The 15859-nt window shown below is 37.4% G+C and overlaps 2 pseudogenes; both read left to right on the forward strand.

The window, feature by feature from the left end:
• Nucleotides 1-7881: 7881 nt before the first annotated feature.
• LOC108466341 (receptor-like protein 7) lies at nucleotides 7882-11310 on the forward strand (annotated as a pseudogene).
• A 552-nt stretch (nucleotides 11311-11862) lies between these two features.
• Nucleotides 11863-15301, forward strand: LOC128284160 (receptor-like protein 7; annotated as a pseudogene).
• The last annotated feature ends 558 nt before the right edge of the window (nucleotides 15302-15859 follow it).

Below are 15859 nucleotides of genomic sequence, written 5' to 3' on the forward strand. Positions count from 1 at the left end.
TAGCTTCCTCGCCCCCCCATTTGTTATTATCAACATCCCTTGCAATTATTCTTCGTCTTTCAATAACCTCACCAAGAAAAGAGAGAAGATGGACTGCTACTCTTGATATGGACTTTATATCTATTTTCAACATGAATACGAAGAGCTTTTCTTGGTCTTTATATTCAAGTCTCACTCGATCCTCTACGACGTAGTAGCATATCTAGGGTTATAAATGAATGAACAGTTCAATTTCTATTCATTTATCAAGTTAAATAAATAAACCTGAATAAGATTTTGAAACTCATTTATTAAACGAATTAAACAAGAACAAAATTTGTTCAACTTATTTATGTTCATTTAAAGTTAAATAAATAAACGTGATTAAAAGTTGTCTACAATGTTGAAAAATCAAATAAGGTAAGTGTTGAAAAGTCAAAAATGGTGGGAGGTGCAATTGGCACCGAAAGAAAAAAAAGTTGGCAAGTTGTTTAAAGTTGAAAGGGATAATTGCAATTTTGGTCCCTAATTTTTTTAGGCCATTTGCAAGTTAGTCCCTAAACCTCAACTATAAATAGGCCTAACCATTTCTCATTTCAACCATCCCAACCAATCTTTCTCTCTTAGTTTTCTCTCTTCCCATTTGAGAATTCTTAAAGAATTCTATTTGTTCGTAATATTTTGGAGATAGTAAAGTTATCATCCGGTGTTAGTGCCCGAGGACGTAGGTATAATTTACCGAACCTCGTTAAAATTCTTGTGTTCTTTCTTGTCCTATTTTTCTTTCAATATTTGAGGGTATAATAGTAGTATTTAATTGTCCTATTAAATTACGATAGAAGGAATATTCGACTAAGGAAAGACTTGGTATTTAAGAGATCCTTGTGATCCACCTCTCTTCCCCGGAATTGAACTTTGTGTGATTTTTAGTACAATAATTTACACGCTTCAACCCTATTGAAACAACAAGTGGTATCGAGTCAAGGTTAATCGTAGTATGCTCTGTGGTTGCGCTTAAACCGATCTTCCACATCGAAAAGATTTCCTTAGGTATATTGAAAGATTATGGAGAAAAAGGTCGATGTAGGAGCTTCAACATCGTCTATGTGGACAAGACCGACAATTGCAAATGCAAGATTGGCCGTGGAGATCTTTGATGGCACGGGCCATTTTGGTATGTGGCAAAGTGAGGTTCTAGATGCCCTTTTTCAGCAGGGTCTAGACATTGCCATTGATGAAGAGAAACCAGATGATGTACAGGAGAAAGATTGGAAGGCGATAAATCGGTTGGCATGTGGCACAATTCGATCATGCCTTTCTCGAGAGCAGAGGTATGCTTTTTCAAAGGAGACTTCTGCAAATAAGTTGTGGGTGGCACTTGAAGAAAAATTTTTGAAGAAAAACAGTCAAAATAAGCTCCACTTGAAGAAAAGACTGTTTCGCTTCACTTACGTCCCAAGTACCACAATGAATGATCACATCACCAAATTTAATCAGTTAGTCACTGATTTGCTAAATATGGATGAGACATTCAAAGATGAAGATTTGGCTTTGATGCTGTTGGGGTCACTTCCTGAGGAGTTTGAGTTCCTAGAAACTACTCTACTTCATGGCAGGAGTGATATATCTCTGAGCGAAGTTTGTGCGGCCTTATACAGTTATGAACAGAGAAAGAAGGACAAACAGAAAAACTCAATCAGAGATACAGAAGCTTTAGTAGTCCGAGGTCGTTCATACACTCGGAAGAAAACTCAGAAGGGGAGATCAAAGTTAAAATCTAGACTCGGGAAAGATGAATGTGCCTTTTGTCATGAGAAAGGCCACTGGAAGAAAAATTGTCCAAAGTCAAGAATAAGGGAAAAGTCATGCAGATGCTTGTGTTGTAAAGCATGATACCAAAGACTCGAACTATCATCGGTTGCATCATCATCGTCATTCCATTCGGATGAGTGGATATTGGATTCGGGTTGTACCTATCATATGTCCCCTAACCGGAGTGGTTCTCGATTTAGTAGAACTAAATGGAGGAGTTGTTTATATGGGCAATGACAATGCTCAGAAACTGTTGGGATAGGTTCAATCCAATTAAAGAATCAAGATGGATCAACCGAGTTCTAACCGATGTTGATGACGTGCCCAGCTTGAAGAAAAATCTAATCTCATTGGGAGCCTTGGAATCCAATGGTTCATTGTTACTATGAGAGATGGGGTTTTGAAAGTGACATCTGGCGCACTTGTGATATTGAAGGGCATCGGGAAAATAACTTGTATTACTACCAAGGTAGTACAGTTATTGGAGCAATCAGCTTTCCAAGAACAAAGAATTGGACTCAATGCGGTTGTGGCATATGAAGTTGGGACATGCCAATGAAAAATCCTTGCAAATTCGCAAAGCAAGGATTGTTGAAAGGTGCAAAGGCTTGCAAATTAAAATTTTGCGAGCATTGTGTTCGGGAAAGCAAAGAGAGTGAAATTGAGATCGCTATCCATAATACAAAAGGTATTTTAGAATATGTTCACTCGAGATGTGTGGGGCCTTCCAAAACACTTTCGTTGGGAGGAAAACACTACTTTGTTACTTTTGTTGATGACTTTTCCGAAGAGTTTGGGTGTATACCATGAAAACTAAAGATGAAGTGCTTGGAGTTTTTCTTAAATGGAAAACTATGATCGAAAACCGACCGGCAAGAAAATCAAGCGGCTTAGGGCGGACAATGGAGGGAATATAGAAGTGATCCGTTCTTCGATGTGTGCCAAGAGTATGGTATTGTTCGACACTTCACGCTTAGGGATACACCACAGCAGAATGGAGTGGCAGAGCGTATGAATCGAACATTGCTGGAGAAAGTTCGATGTATGTTGTCCAATGTTTGGGTTGGGCAAGCAATTTTGGTGAGGTGACATACGCCGCCATCTTGTTAATCGTTTGCCATCATCTGCATTAGAAAGAAAAACTCCTATGGAGGTATGGTCTGAAAACTGCCATGATTATGATTCCTTACATGTGTTTGGATCCACCGCATATTACCATGTGAAGGAGTCAAAGTTAGATCCGAGGGCAAAGAAAGCTCTCTTTATGGGAATCACTTACGAGTGAAGGGATTTCGTCTTTGGTGCTTAAGCACAAAGAAAATAATCAGAAGTGAGATGTTACCTTTGATGAATCGCCACATTGAAAAGGTAGCGAGATGAAGATATTCAGACAAGCGATACTCCACAAGCAGTGGAGTGTACTCCAAAACAAGTGGAGTTTGAGCGGATGGGGATTTGCCCAGTTAATAAGTCTAATTCTCCACCACAATGGAGGAATTAGAGGTTGAAGAGGTTCTGACCCAAGAACCATTAAGTACACCAGAACCAGTTGCAGTTGCAAGGCCAAGGAGAGAAATTCGTAAACCTGCTCGATTTACTGATATGGTGGCCTACGCCCTTCCCGTTGTTGATGATGATATTCCTATCACTTATCAAGAAGCAATGCAAAGCTTAGAAAGTGATAAATGGAAAAGCGCCATGGATGAAGAAATGCAATCTCTCCTGAAGAACAATACTTGGGAGTTGGCGCAATTACCGAAAGGTAAAAGGGCAATCGAATGCAAGTGGGTATTCGCAAAGAAAGATGGATCTCCTAGTAAGAAAGATGTTCGCTACAAGGCAAGGTTGGTAGCTAAAGGCTACGCTCAGAAGGAGGGAATTGACTACAATGATGTATTTTCCCCTGTTGTGAAGCATTCCTCCATTAGAATTTTGTTGGCCTTGGTAGCACAGTTGAATTTGGAGCTAGCTCAACTTGATGTTAAGACGGCTTTCTTGCATGGTGAGTTAGAAGAGAGATCTATATGACGCAATTTCAAGGATACACAGATGCTGGTGGTAGAAATTGGGTTTGTAAGTGAACAAATCGCTATATGGATTGAAGCAATCCCAGACAAAGGGTACAAGCGATTTGATAGCTTTATGAAAAGGCGTATACACAAGAAGCAAATATGACAATTGTGTGTATTTGCAGAAGTGCATGACGGATCTTTCATTTATCTACTCTTGTATGTTGATGATATGTTAATCGCTCAAGAGCCAAAAGAGATAGATAAGTCAAGGCTCGGTTGAATCAAGAGTTCGAGATGAAATATCTAGGTGAGGCCAAGAAGATTCTCGGCATGGAGATAAGTAGAGATAGACAGAGAGGCAAGCTTTGTTTGAATCAGAAGCAATATCTGAAAAAGGTATTACAATGTTTTGGTGTAAATGAAAACACTAAACATGTAAGTACCCCACTTGCTTCTCATTTGAAACTTAGTGCTCAATTATCTCTGAAAACTGAAGAAGAAAGAGAATATATGGCAAAAGTCCCATATGCTAATGCAGTTGGGAGTTTGATGTATGCGATGGTGTGTACGCGGCCTGACATTTCACAAGTCGTTGGAGTTGTGAGCGGTATATGCATGATCCTGGAAAAGGACATTGGCAAGCCGGTGAAATGGATTCTACGGTATCTTCAAAAACCGTAGATGTTGGTTTAGTTTTTGAGCAGGATGAAGCACTTGGTCAGTTTGTAGTTGGATATGTTGATTCCGACTTTGCTGGTGATTTAGATAAATGTCGTTCAACTACGGGGCATCTGTTTACTCTTGCTAAAGCCCCAGTGAGTTGGAAGTCTACCTTACAGTCTACAGTAGCTATGTCTACTACAGAGGCAGAATATATGGCGCTTCTGTAAGTCATTAAGGAGGCTATTTGGCTTAATGGATTGTTGAAAGACTTGGGAGTTGTTCAAAGTCACATTAGTCTATATTGTGACAATCGAGCGCTATTCATTTAGCGAAAAATCAAGTCTATCATTCAAGAACCAAGCATATCGACGTAAGATATCACTTTGTGCGGAAGTCTTTGAAAAGGAAAAATTCTACTTGAAAGATTCCGGCAGCAGATAATCCCGCAGATATGATGACCAAGGTGGTAACAACAATCAAGTTTAATCATTGTTTGAACTCGATTAACATCCTGAGAATTTGAGCACCTTCAGGTATATGGCGCCAAGAGCGCATTTGAAGGCACTACAAAAGATGGCTTTATCGAATTTGGGGAGTTGAAGGAAATGTGTGAAGATGTGATTATCCTAATCAAATCTTCAAGGTGGAGATTGTTGAAAATCAAATAAGGTAAGTGTTGAAAAGTCAAAATGGTGGGAGGTGCAATTGGCACCGAAAGAAAAAAGTTGGCAAGTTGTTTAAAGTTGAAAGGGATAATTGCAATTTTGGTCCCTAATTTTTTAAGCCATTTGCAAGTTAGTCCCTAAACCTCAACTATAAATAGGCCTAACCATTTCTCATTTCAACCATCCCAACCAATCTTTCTCTCTTAGTTTTCTCTTCTCCCATTTGAGAATTCTTAAAGAATTCTATTTGTTCGTAATATTTTGGAGATAGTAAAGTTATCATCCGGTGTTAGTGCCGAGGACGTAGGTATAATTTATCGAACCTCGTTAAAATTCTTGTGTTCTTTCTTGTCCTATTTTTCTTTCAATATTTGAGGTATAATAGTAGTATTTAATTGTCCTATTAAATTACGATAGAAGGAATATTCTGACTAAGGAAAGACTTGGTATTTAAGAGATCCTTGTGATCCACCTCTCTTCCCTGGGAATTGAACTTTGTGTGATTTTTTAGTACAATAATTTACACGCTTCTGACCCTATTGAAACAACATACAAAACAATAGAAATACTGAAATCAGAATTGTGAGGGATTGTTAAAGAGACAGGTAAGCGATGGACAAAAGAGAGGAGAGGATGGAGATAAGTCGGATTTTATGACTGTAGGACTGATTTTTCCAAGTTGCAAAAACTTATAAACAAGGAGAAGTCCACAAAAATAAAACCTGAAGAATGGAACAACCGACGAAGAAGTCAACACCGATAAGGTCTTTGAGTCAATGGTTTTGGTTATAAGTGAGAAAAGGTGTATGGAATTAATTCAGGGTTCAGCCAAGACATGGAATTTAAGCTTTCAAAATGGACTGCTTCTCTTGATATGGACATTCAACCAATCATTTAATGGTGATAGGGTAAGGCTACCAGTTTCCTTCTTCAGTCTCCTCTCATCTGATCATCTAAGTCTACTGCAGAATATTTCAGAAATTGAATCATGAATCTTTATATCTATTTTCAACTTGAAATAATTTCCTTTCGTACAAAGAGCTTTACTTGGTCTTCACTCCTTTCTACTATGCTTGATCTTCGTAGCACCACATCTATGTTTGTTGTCGTAAACACCTCTTTTACGGTAGCTGAAAATAATTTCCTTTCATACAAAAAGCTTTACTTGGTCTTCACTCTCTTCTACTATGCTTGATCTTCGTAGCACCACATCTATGCTTTTTGTCGTAAACACCTCTTTTATGGTAAAAATATTATGAGTATTCTTATATTAAGAGTTAGAATATATTTTGCCCTCTCTACTAAATTAATTCTTGTACGTTATTTCAAAAAACAATTTTAATTCTTTCTATTAAAAATTTCATTAATTTGTAATATTAAAAATTGGTGTGGCTGACGGAATAACTAGACAATGATACGTGGCATACCATTTGTACTTCATGACGTATATTGATTAGTTTTAAGTAGATAAAACAAAATATAATCTAAACTCTTAATATAGGAACCTTATAATACTTTTACCCTTGTTTTACTTCAAAACATGGTTCATTTATCTATTTGGAGGAAATTTCTTTAGGAAAAATTATTGAAGATTAAAATTTAAGCTAGAATATTTTAAAAATATATATAGTGTTTTAATAGTTGCAGATAAAATATTGTAACTTATAGTACTCATATCACTTAGTCATTATTTAAGAGTTGTCACTACTTAAAAGTGATGAATTGTCTTTTGTTACTAAAAATTATATTACGTGATCATCGGCAAAAAGTAATATCTAATAAATAGTTATGTTCATTGTTAATAAACATGAATATTCAAACAAACATTTATTAGATAGTTATGTCTCTACAAAGAAACATAAGAACTATTATAAATAAGAAAGAAATTTCATTTGCACGACATACTAAGAAAATCTTTAGGAAGCATTTGCGTATCGGAATGTATATTTGGATTTCAAAATTTTAGCTTTTAAATTTATTATTTGTGAATTCATTATTTTCAAATTCTTTGTCTGGATAAATCAAATTTAGATTTGGATTTCAACTAATTCTAAGCCTTAAATTATTTATAAGGATTTTGAGTATTGTTTTTTGAACCGGACTAGACTGGCTAGTCTAATCGGGACTTGAGAATCGTTACGGACCAGTTGATTGGGCGGTTGAACTACTTTTTTATTTTTCAATATTTTTATTTTTATGAATTTTTTAATGATCTATTTAATAGAATCAAACGGACCATTCGAACTGGTCGTACTAGTCAAATTGATTGAACCGATTGGACCAACAAACCAATGGCATAGAAATTAAAGAAATTGTAAATTAAAATTAAGAGGTTTATAAATTAAAATTATAAAAATTATGGTACATATGAATTTTATCCTAGTGATGAGAAACCAAAAGAGACAAGTTACATATATTGAAATATAAACAAATTATTAAGTCATATTCTCATAATACTTCATGGAAAGATACGAGTCGGCACTGTCATCTCCATTAAAAGACATGAGAGGTAAATGCGATTACTACAAACACTTAACTCTTTTATGGTTGCTCTTCTGAATCATGTGTTTTCTTCATGCTTGCTTTTTATATCCTTTATTTAGCTTTGTTTTGTTTACCTTTTGTGGTTTGGATGACTTGGTTAAGGTTGATTTGAAGGGTGGCCAGCAGCTTTGAGTCAACACCAATCAATGTGTTTGGTCTGATTTTTCCAAGTTGCTAAGGAGAAGCCCACAAAAATAAATGCTGAAGAATGGAACAACAAAGAAGCCAAGCAATTACTCCACATCCAACCTTTCACCCTCCCCCTTTATTTATATTGTGAACTTCCCTTACAATTATCTTTCATCTTGCAATATCTTCACAAAGAATGAGAACTTTTCTGGTTTCATGGTTCTTATTCAATTCATATATTGCAGTTTTCTTTAGCATTAGCAACTTGGTTTTAGTATCTGGCCAATGTCAGAGTGATCAGAGACAGTTGTTGCTTGAATTCAAAAGCAGCTTCAACACTACATTTACTAGTCCAGGAAAGATGATGAAATGGAATCAAACCTCGGATTGTTGTTCCTGGGATGGTGTTAGTTGCGATGCCGGTGGTCATGTTATCGGTCTTGATTTGAGCAATGGAATCATTTTAGGTGCAATTGACAATTCAAGTAGTCTTTTCGTCTTCAACATCTCCAGCGACTCAATTTGGCTTTTAATTTGTTCATCTACGCTGTTCCTACTGGATTTGAAAAGTTGGAGAATTTGAGTTATCTTAATTTGTCAAATGCTGGCTTTACAGGACAAATTCCAGTTGAGATTTCACGCCTGACAAGTTTGGTCACCCTCGACTTATCTGTAATTTTATTCCAAGGATCTTTGGAGCTGGAGATGCTTGTTCAAAATCTCACGAGGCTAAGATTTCTTTATCTTGATGGCGTAAATATATCAGCCACGGGGAATAAGTGGTGCCGAGCCTTATCGCCACTAACTGAGTTGCAAGTGTTAAGTATGTCTCACTGTTGTCTTTCAGGACCTATGGATTCTTTCCTTTCCAAGCTTCGGTCTCTCTCAGTAATTCGCTTGGATCAGAACAATTTGTCTGGCTTGGTTCCGCCATTCCTTGCAGAATTCCCAAACTTAACTTCCCTTCATCTTAATGACAATGATTTGAGCGGAAGACTTCCAGAAGAAATTTTTCAAATACCTACATTACAAGCTCTTGATTTGTCAAACAATAGAGTACTGGAAGGTTCGATTAAAAAGTTTCCTCTTAATGCTTCTCTTCAGACTCTAAGACTTACACACACACATATTGGGGGGCAAATTCCAGAATCTATCGGTAACCTTGGGCAGTTGACAAGCATAGAGCTTGCATTTTGTAATTTTAGTGGACCCATACCCAAAACAGTGGAGAAACTTTCCCAGCTTGTCTATCTAAATTTTCTCTCAAACAGTTTTTCTGGTCCAATACCAAATTTTTCATCATCCAGAAATCTTACAGAGCTAAACCTTGCTGGTAATCAATTAAATGGCACAATTCATTCCACTGATTGGTCAGGCCTTTCTAAGCTAGTGAGTGTTGACTTACAAACAAACAAGTTAAGTGGAACCATTCCACCAACTTTGTTTGGCCTTCCATCACTGCAGGAACTTGTCCTTTCCGAAAATCAGTTCGATGGCAGCATTGGTGACCTTCATGGTAAGGCCTCTTTACTGCTTCGTTACGTTGATCTTAGAAGTAATAAATTACAAGGGCAATTTCCAGTGTCGTTGTTTGAATTCCATGGTCTAGAATACCTGTCACTTTCTTCAAACAACTTCAGTGGTTTGATACCAATGACTGCCTTTCAAAACCTGAGGAATCTTTCTTATCTTGATCTCTCATATAACAGGTTGTCTATTGATGCCACTACTACTAATATTTCCTCACTTTCTTTCCCCACATTTAACATCTTGATGTTGGGATCTTGCAACTTAACAGAGTTCCCTGGTTTCCTAAAAAATCAGACTAGTTTAAACTACCTAGACCTTTCAAAAAACCAAATTCATGGGGGCATACCCAATTGGATTTGGAAAGCAAAAAGTCTTTCTTATCTAAATCTTTCTCAGAACTTTCTTGTAGAATTCGAAAGACCTTTGAAGAACATAACCTCTACTCTTGGGTTTCTTGACCTGCATGGCAACCAATTGCATGGGAAAATCCCAATTCTTCCATTGCATGCCATCTATCTGGATTACTCAAACAACAATTTCAACTCTGTTTTACCAGCTCACGTTGGTGACTTCCTCCAGTCTGCTAATTTTTTCTCCATTTCAAACAATAATTTTCATGGGAGTATCCCTCGGTCAATATGCAACATTTCAGCTCTTAAAGTACTTGATCTATCTAATAATTCCTTAAGGGGGCCAATTCCTCAATGCCTCTTTCAGATGAATGTGTCTTTTGGAGTATTGAATTTGGGGCGAAACAATATCAGTGGCATTATCTCTGACACTTTTTCAGAAAGCTGTCAGTTAAAAACTCTGCATCTCAATCAAAACCGATTGGAAGGAAAGGTTCCAAAATCATTGGCCAATTGCAAAATGCTGGAGGTTCTAGACATTGGCAACAATCTAATCAATGGCTCATTCCCGTGCCATTTGACGAATATAGCCATGTTACGTGTCCTTGTTTTACGATCCAACTATTTCAGCGGTCACATTGATTGTTCTGGAGACAATATTGGATGGAAAATGCTTCAAATATTTGACATAGCATCCAACAATTTTAGTGGTAAACTGCATCTGACATTTTTGGGGACGTGGGATGCTATGCAGCCTAATCCGGATAAAAACCAATCGGAGCTTAAAGATCTCCGGTTTGAAGGCGAAGCACTCGATCCATTTTATTATCAAGATGCAATAATAGTTACCATCAAAGGTTTGGAGTTGGAGCTAGTGAAGATCCTGACCATTTTCACCACCATTGACATTTCATGCAACAACTTTGAAGGGCTAATACCAGAAGTAATCGGCACATTCAAAGCACTTTATGGCCTCAACTTCTCACATAATGCTTTCTCAGGGCCAATCCCGGTATTTTTGGAAACCTGCGACAGCTAGAGTCTGTGGACCTCTCAAGCAACAGTCTACATGGTGAGATCCTTCGCAGCTGGCAAACCTCAATTTCCTTTCATTTCTTAACGTCTCAAATAATAAGCTGGTGGGTCCAATCCCAACGAGCACCCAGCTTCAATCATTTTCAGAAGCTTCATTTGAGAACAATGCTGGATTATGTGGACCTCCTTTAAAGGCAACATGCGGGTTACCACCAGCTAAAACACACAACCCTTCAGATGCTAGGAGCACTATCAACTGGAATTATATAAGTGCTGAGACAGGGTTTTGCTTTGGGTTCGGAATTTCCGTTACACTTCTTATCTTTTGGAAGAGATGGAGGAAATGGTATTTTGAGCGCATGGATCGTGCTCTTTCCGGGCTTTTCCCTTGTTTTCCTCTTGAAACCAGAAAGCATGGGAGGAGAGCTAACCGGAACCAAAGGAGGCACTAGCAAAGAGTAGGGAATAAGTTAAAAGAAGTCTTCTTCGTTGTATTTCCAGTTTTTGCATGCTTTTAATTTCCTTGTAATAAGATTATCCTGTTTCTTTTGGATGAAATAATGATGTCTTCCAGCTATGTTGTGCTTGAAACTAGGCTAGCATTCCTATAGTTTTAGGCAAATGAAAATGATTTCACTTATCTAGCTGAACATTGCAATTATGAGTAATGACAGAAGGCTCATCAGGACAAGTTATCCACTATGGCACTTGTGACAGAATCTGAAAGTTTATGTAATATTTGCATGATAATTGTTATACAACAATTCAGCTTCACCTGTTCTTGTCTGGTTTGGAGGTTTAGAACATAATCAAATTTTAGCATTATGTCAAATCTGAAACAACTTATATTCAGAGCAACCATTATCAGAGAAGCAAGTTATTCTTCATGTTATAAAATTTTCCTATTCTTGTGATAAACTAAGGATGGCCGACAGTGATTATATTACTTGGTTTCTGTTTGCACCAATGAAAAGAAAAGCAAAATGCAAGCACAACAGCTTCTTTAGCAATGAAAACTGAAAAGTTAGAAGTTTATGCCATAACATAAAAGGTTTAAATATGCTATAAGTCCCTGTAGTCTTTGTGTTTCACCCAGTCCCCTTTATTTATATTGTGAACTTCCAGATACTTACAATTATCTTTCATCTTGCAATATCTTCACAAAGAATGAGAACTTTTCTGGTTTCATGGTTCTTATTCAATTCATATATTGCAGTTTTCTTTAGCATTAGCAACTTGGTTTTAGTATCTGGCCAATGTCAGAGTGATCAGAGACAGTTGTTGCTTGAATTCAAAAGCAGCTTCAACACTACATTTACTAGTCCAGGAAAGATGATGAAATGGAATCAAACCTCGGATTGTTGTTCCTGGGATGGTGTTAGTTGCGATGCCGGTGGTCATGTTATCGGTCTTGATTTGAGCAATGGAATCATTTTAGGTGCAATTGACAATTCAAGTAGTCTTTTTCGTCTTCAACATCTCCAGCGACTCAATTTGGCTTTTAATTTGTTCATCTACGCTGTTCCTACTGGATTTGAAAAGTTGGAGAATTTGAGTTATCTTAATTTGTCAAATGCTGGCTTTACAGGACAAATTCCAGTTGAGATTTCACGCCTGACAAGTTTGGTCACCCTCGACTTATCTGTAATTTTATTCCAAGGATCTTTGGAGCTGGAGATGCTTGTTCAAAATCTCACGAGGCTAAGATTTCTTTATCTTGATGGCGTAAATATATCAGCCACGGGGAATAAGTGGTGCCGAGCCTTATCGCCACTAACTGAGTTGCAAGTGTTAAGTATGTCTCACTGTTGTCTTTCAGGACCTATGGATTCTTTCCTTTCCAAGCTTCGGTCTCTCTCAGTAATTCGCTTGGATCAGAACAATTTGTCTGGCTTGGTTCCGCCATTCCTTGCAGAATTCCCAAACTTAACTTCCTTCATCTTAATGACAATGATTTGAGCGGAAGACTTCCAGAAGAAATTTTTCAAATACCTACATTACAAGCTCTTGATTTGTCAAACAATAGAGTACTGGAAGGTTCGATTAAAAAGTTTCCTCTTAATGCTTCTCTTCAGACTCTAAGACTTACACACACACATATTGGGGGGCAAATTCCAGAATCTATCGGTAACCTTGGGCAGTTGACAAGCATAGAGCTTGCATTTTGTAATTTTAGTGGACCCATACCCAAAACAGTGGAGAAACTTTCCCAGCTTGTCTATCTAAATTTTCTCTCAAACAGTTTTTCTGGTCCAATACCAAATTTTTCATCATCCAGAAATCTTACAGAGCTAAACCTTGCTGGTAATCAATTAAATGGCACAATTCATTCCACTGATTGGTCAGGCCTTTCTAAGCTAGTGAGTGTTGACTTACAAACAAACAAGTTAAGTGGAACCATTCCACCAACTTTGTTTGGCCTTCCATCACTGCAGGAACTTGTCCTTTCCGAAAATCAGTTCGATGGCAGCATTGGTGACCTTCATGGTAAGGCCTCTTTACTGCTTCGTTACGTTGATCTTAGAAGTAATAAATTACAAGGGCAATTTCCAGTGTCGTTGTTTGAATTCCATGGTCTAGAATACCTGTCACTTTCTTCAAACAACTTCAGTGGTTTGATACCAATGACTGCCTTTCAAAACCTGAGGAATCTTTCTTATCTTGATCTCTCATATAACAGGTTGTCTATTGATGCCACTACTACTAATATTTCCTCACTTTCTTTACCCACATTTAACATCTTGATGTTGGGATCTTGCAACTTAACAGAGTTCCCTGGTTTCCTAAAAATCAGACTAGTTTAAACTACCTAGACCTTTCAAAAACCAAATTCATGGGGCATACCCAATTGGATTTGGAAAGCAAAATCTTTCTTATCTAAATCTTTCTCAGAACTTTCTTGTAGAATTCGAAAGACCTTTGAAGAACATAACCTCTACTCTTGGGTTTCTTGACCTGCATGGCAACCAATTGCATGGGCAAATCCCAATTCTTCCATTGCATGCCATCTATCTGGATTACTCAAACAACAATTTCAACTCTGTTTTACCAGCTCACGTTGGTGACTTCCTCCAGTCTGCTAATTTTTTCTCCATTTCAAACAATAATTTTCATGGGAGTATCCTCGGTCAATATGCAACATTTCAGCTCTTAAAGTACTTGATCTATCTAATAATTCCTTAAGGGGGCCAATTCCTCAATGCCTCTTTCAGATGAATGTGTCTTTTGGAGTATTGAATTTGGGGCGAAACAATATCAGTGGCATTATCTCTGACACTTTTTCAGAAAGCTGTCAGTTAAAAACTCTGCATCTCAATCAAAACCGATTGGAAGGAAAGGTTCCAAAATCATTGGCCAATTGCAAAATGCTGGAGGTTCTAGACATTGGCAACAATCTAATCAATGGCTCATTCCCGTGCCATTTGACGAATATAGCCATGTTACGTGTCCTTGTTTTACGATCCAACTATTTCAGCGGTCACATTGATTGTTCTGGAGACAATATTGGATGGAAAATGCTTCAAATATTTGACATAGCATCCAACAATTTTAGTGGTAAACTGCATCTGACATTTTTGGGGACGTGGGATGCTATGCAGCCTAATCCGGATAAAAACCAATCGGAGCTTAAAGATCTCCGGTTTGAAGGCGAAGCACTCGATCCATTTTATTATCAAGATGCAATAATAGTTACCATCAAAGGTTTGGAGTTGGAGCTAGTGAAGATCCTGACCATTTTCACCACCATTGACATTTCATGCAACAACTTTGAAGGGCTAATACCAGAAGTAATCGGCACATTCAAAGCACTTTATGGCCTCAACTTCTCACATAATGCTTTCTCAGGGCCAATCCCGGTATTTTTTGGAAACCTGCGACAGCTAGAGTCTGTGGACCTCTCAAGCAACAGTCTACATGGTGAGATCCCTTCGCAGCTGGCAAACCTCAATTTCCTTTCATTTCTTAACGTCTCAAATAATAAGCTGGTGGGTCCAATCCCAACGAGCACCCAGCTTCAATCATTTTCAGAAGCTTCATTTGAGAACAATGCTGGATTATGTGGACCTCCTTTAAAGGCAACATGCGGGTTACCACCAGCTAAAACACACAACCCTTCAGATGCTAGGAGCACTATCAACTGGAATTATATAAGTGCTGAGACAGGGTTTTGCTTTGGGTTCGGAATTTCCGTTACACTTCTTATCTTTTGGAAGAGATGGAGGAAATGGTATTTTGAGCGCATGGATCGTGCTCTTTCCGGGCTTTTCCCTTGTTTTCCTCTTGAAACCAGAAAGCATGGGAGGAGAGCTAACCGGAACCAAAGGAGGCACTAGCAAAGAGTAGGGAATAAGTTAAAAGAAGTCTTCTTCGTTGTATTTCCAGTTTTTGCATGCTTTTAATTTCCTTGTAATAAGATTATCCTGTTTCTTTTGGATGAAATAATGATGTCTTCCAGCTATGTTGTGCTTGAAACTAGGCTAGCATTCCTATAGTTTTAGGCAAATGAAAAATGATTTCACTTATCTAGCTGAACATTGCAATTATGAGTAATGACAGAAGGCTCATCAGGACAAGTTATCCACTATGGCACTTGTGACAGAATCTGAAAGTTTATGTAATATTTGCATGATAATTGTTATACAACAATTCAGCTTCACCTGTTCTTGTCTGGTTTGGAGGTTTAGAACATAATCAAATTTTAGCATTATGTCAAATCTGAAACAACTTATATTCAGAGCAACCATTATCAGAGAAGCAAGTTATTCTTCATGTTATAAAATTTTCCTATTCTTGTGATAAACTAAGGATGGCCGACAGTGATTATATTACTTGGTTTCTGTTTGCACCAATGAAAAGAAAAGCAAAATGCAAGCACAACAGCTTCTTTAGCAATGAAAACTGAAAAGTTAGAAGTTTATGCCATAACATAAAAGGTTTAAATATGCTATAAGTCCCTGTAGTCTTTGTAATTTGGGAATTTACTACCTGTACTTTTATTTCCAAGAATTAAGTCCCCTCTACGTTTTTAGATTTCTAAATTCAAGTCTAATTATTAACAAATTTATTTCGTTCAATCTGAATTTTGAAATTCCAATTTTAATGTCGTTAATTCTTACACCTACTAATAATTACTTCATTA

The sequence above is a fragment of the Gossypium arboreum genome, chromosome 2 (assembly GCF_025698485.1).
Source record: "Gossypium arboreum isolate Shixiya-1 chromosome 2, ASM2569848v2, whole genome shotgun sequence".
In the NCBI taxonomy this organism is placed as follows: domain Eukaryota; kingdom Viridiplantae; phylum Streptophyta; class Magnoliopsida; order Malvales; family Malvaceae; genus Gossypium; species Gossypium arboreum.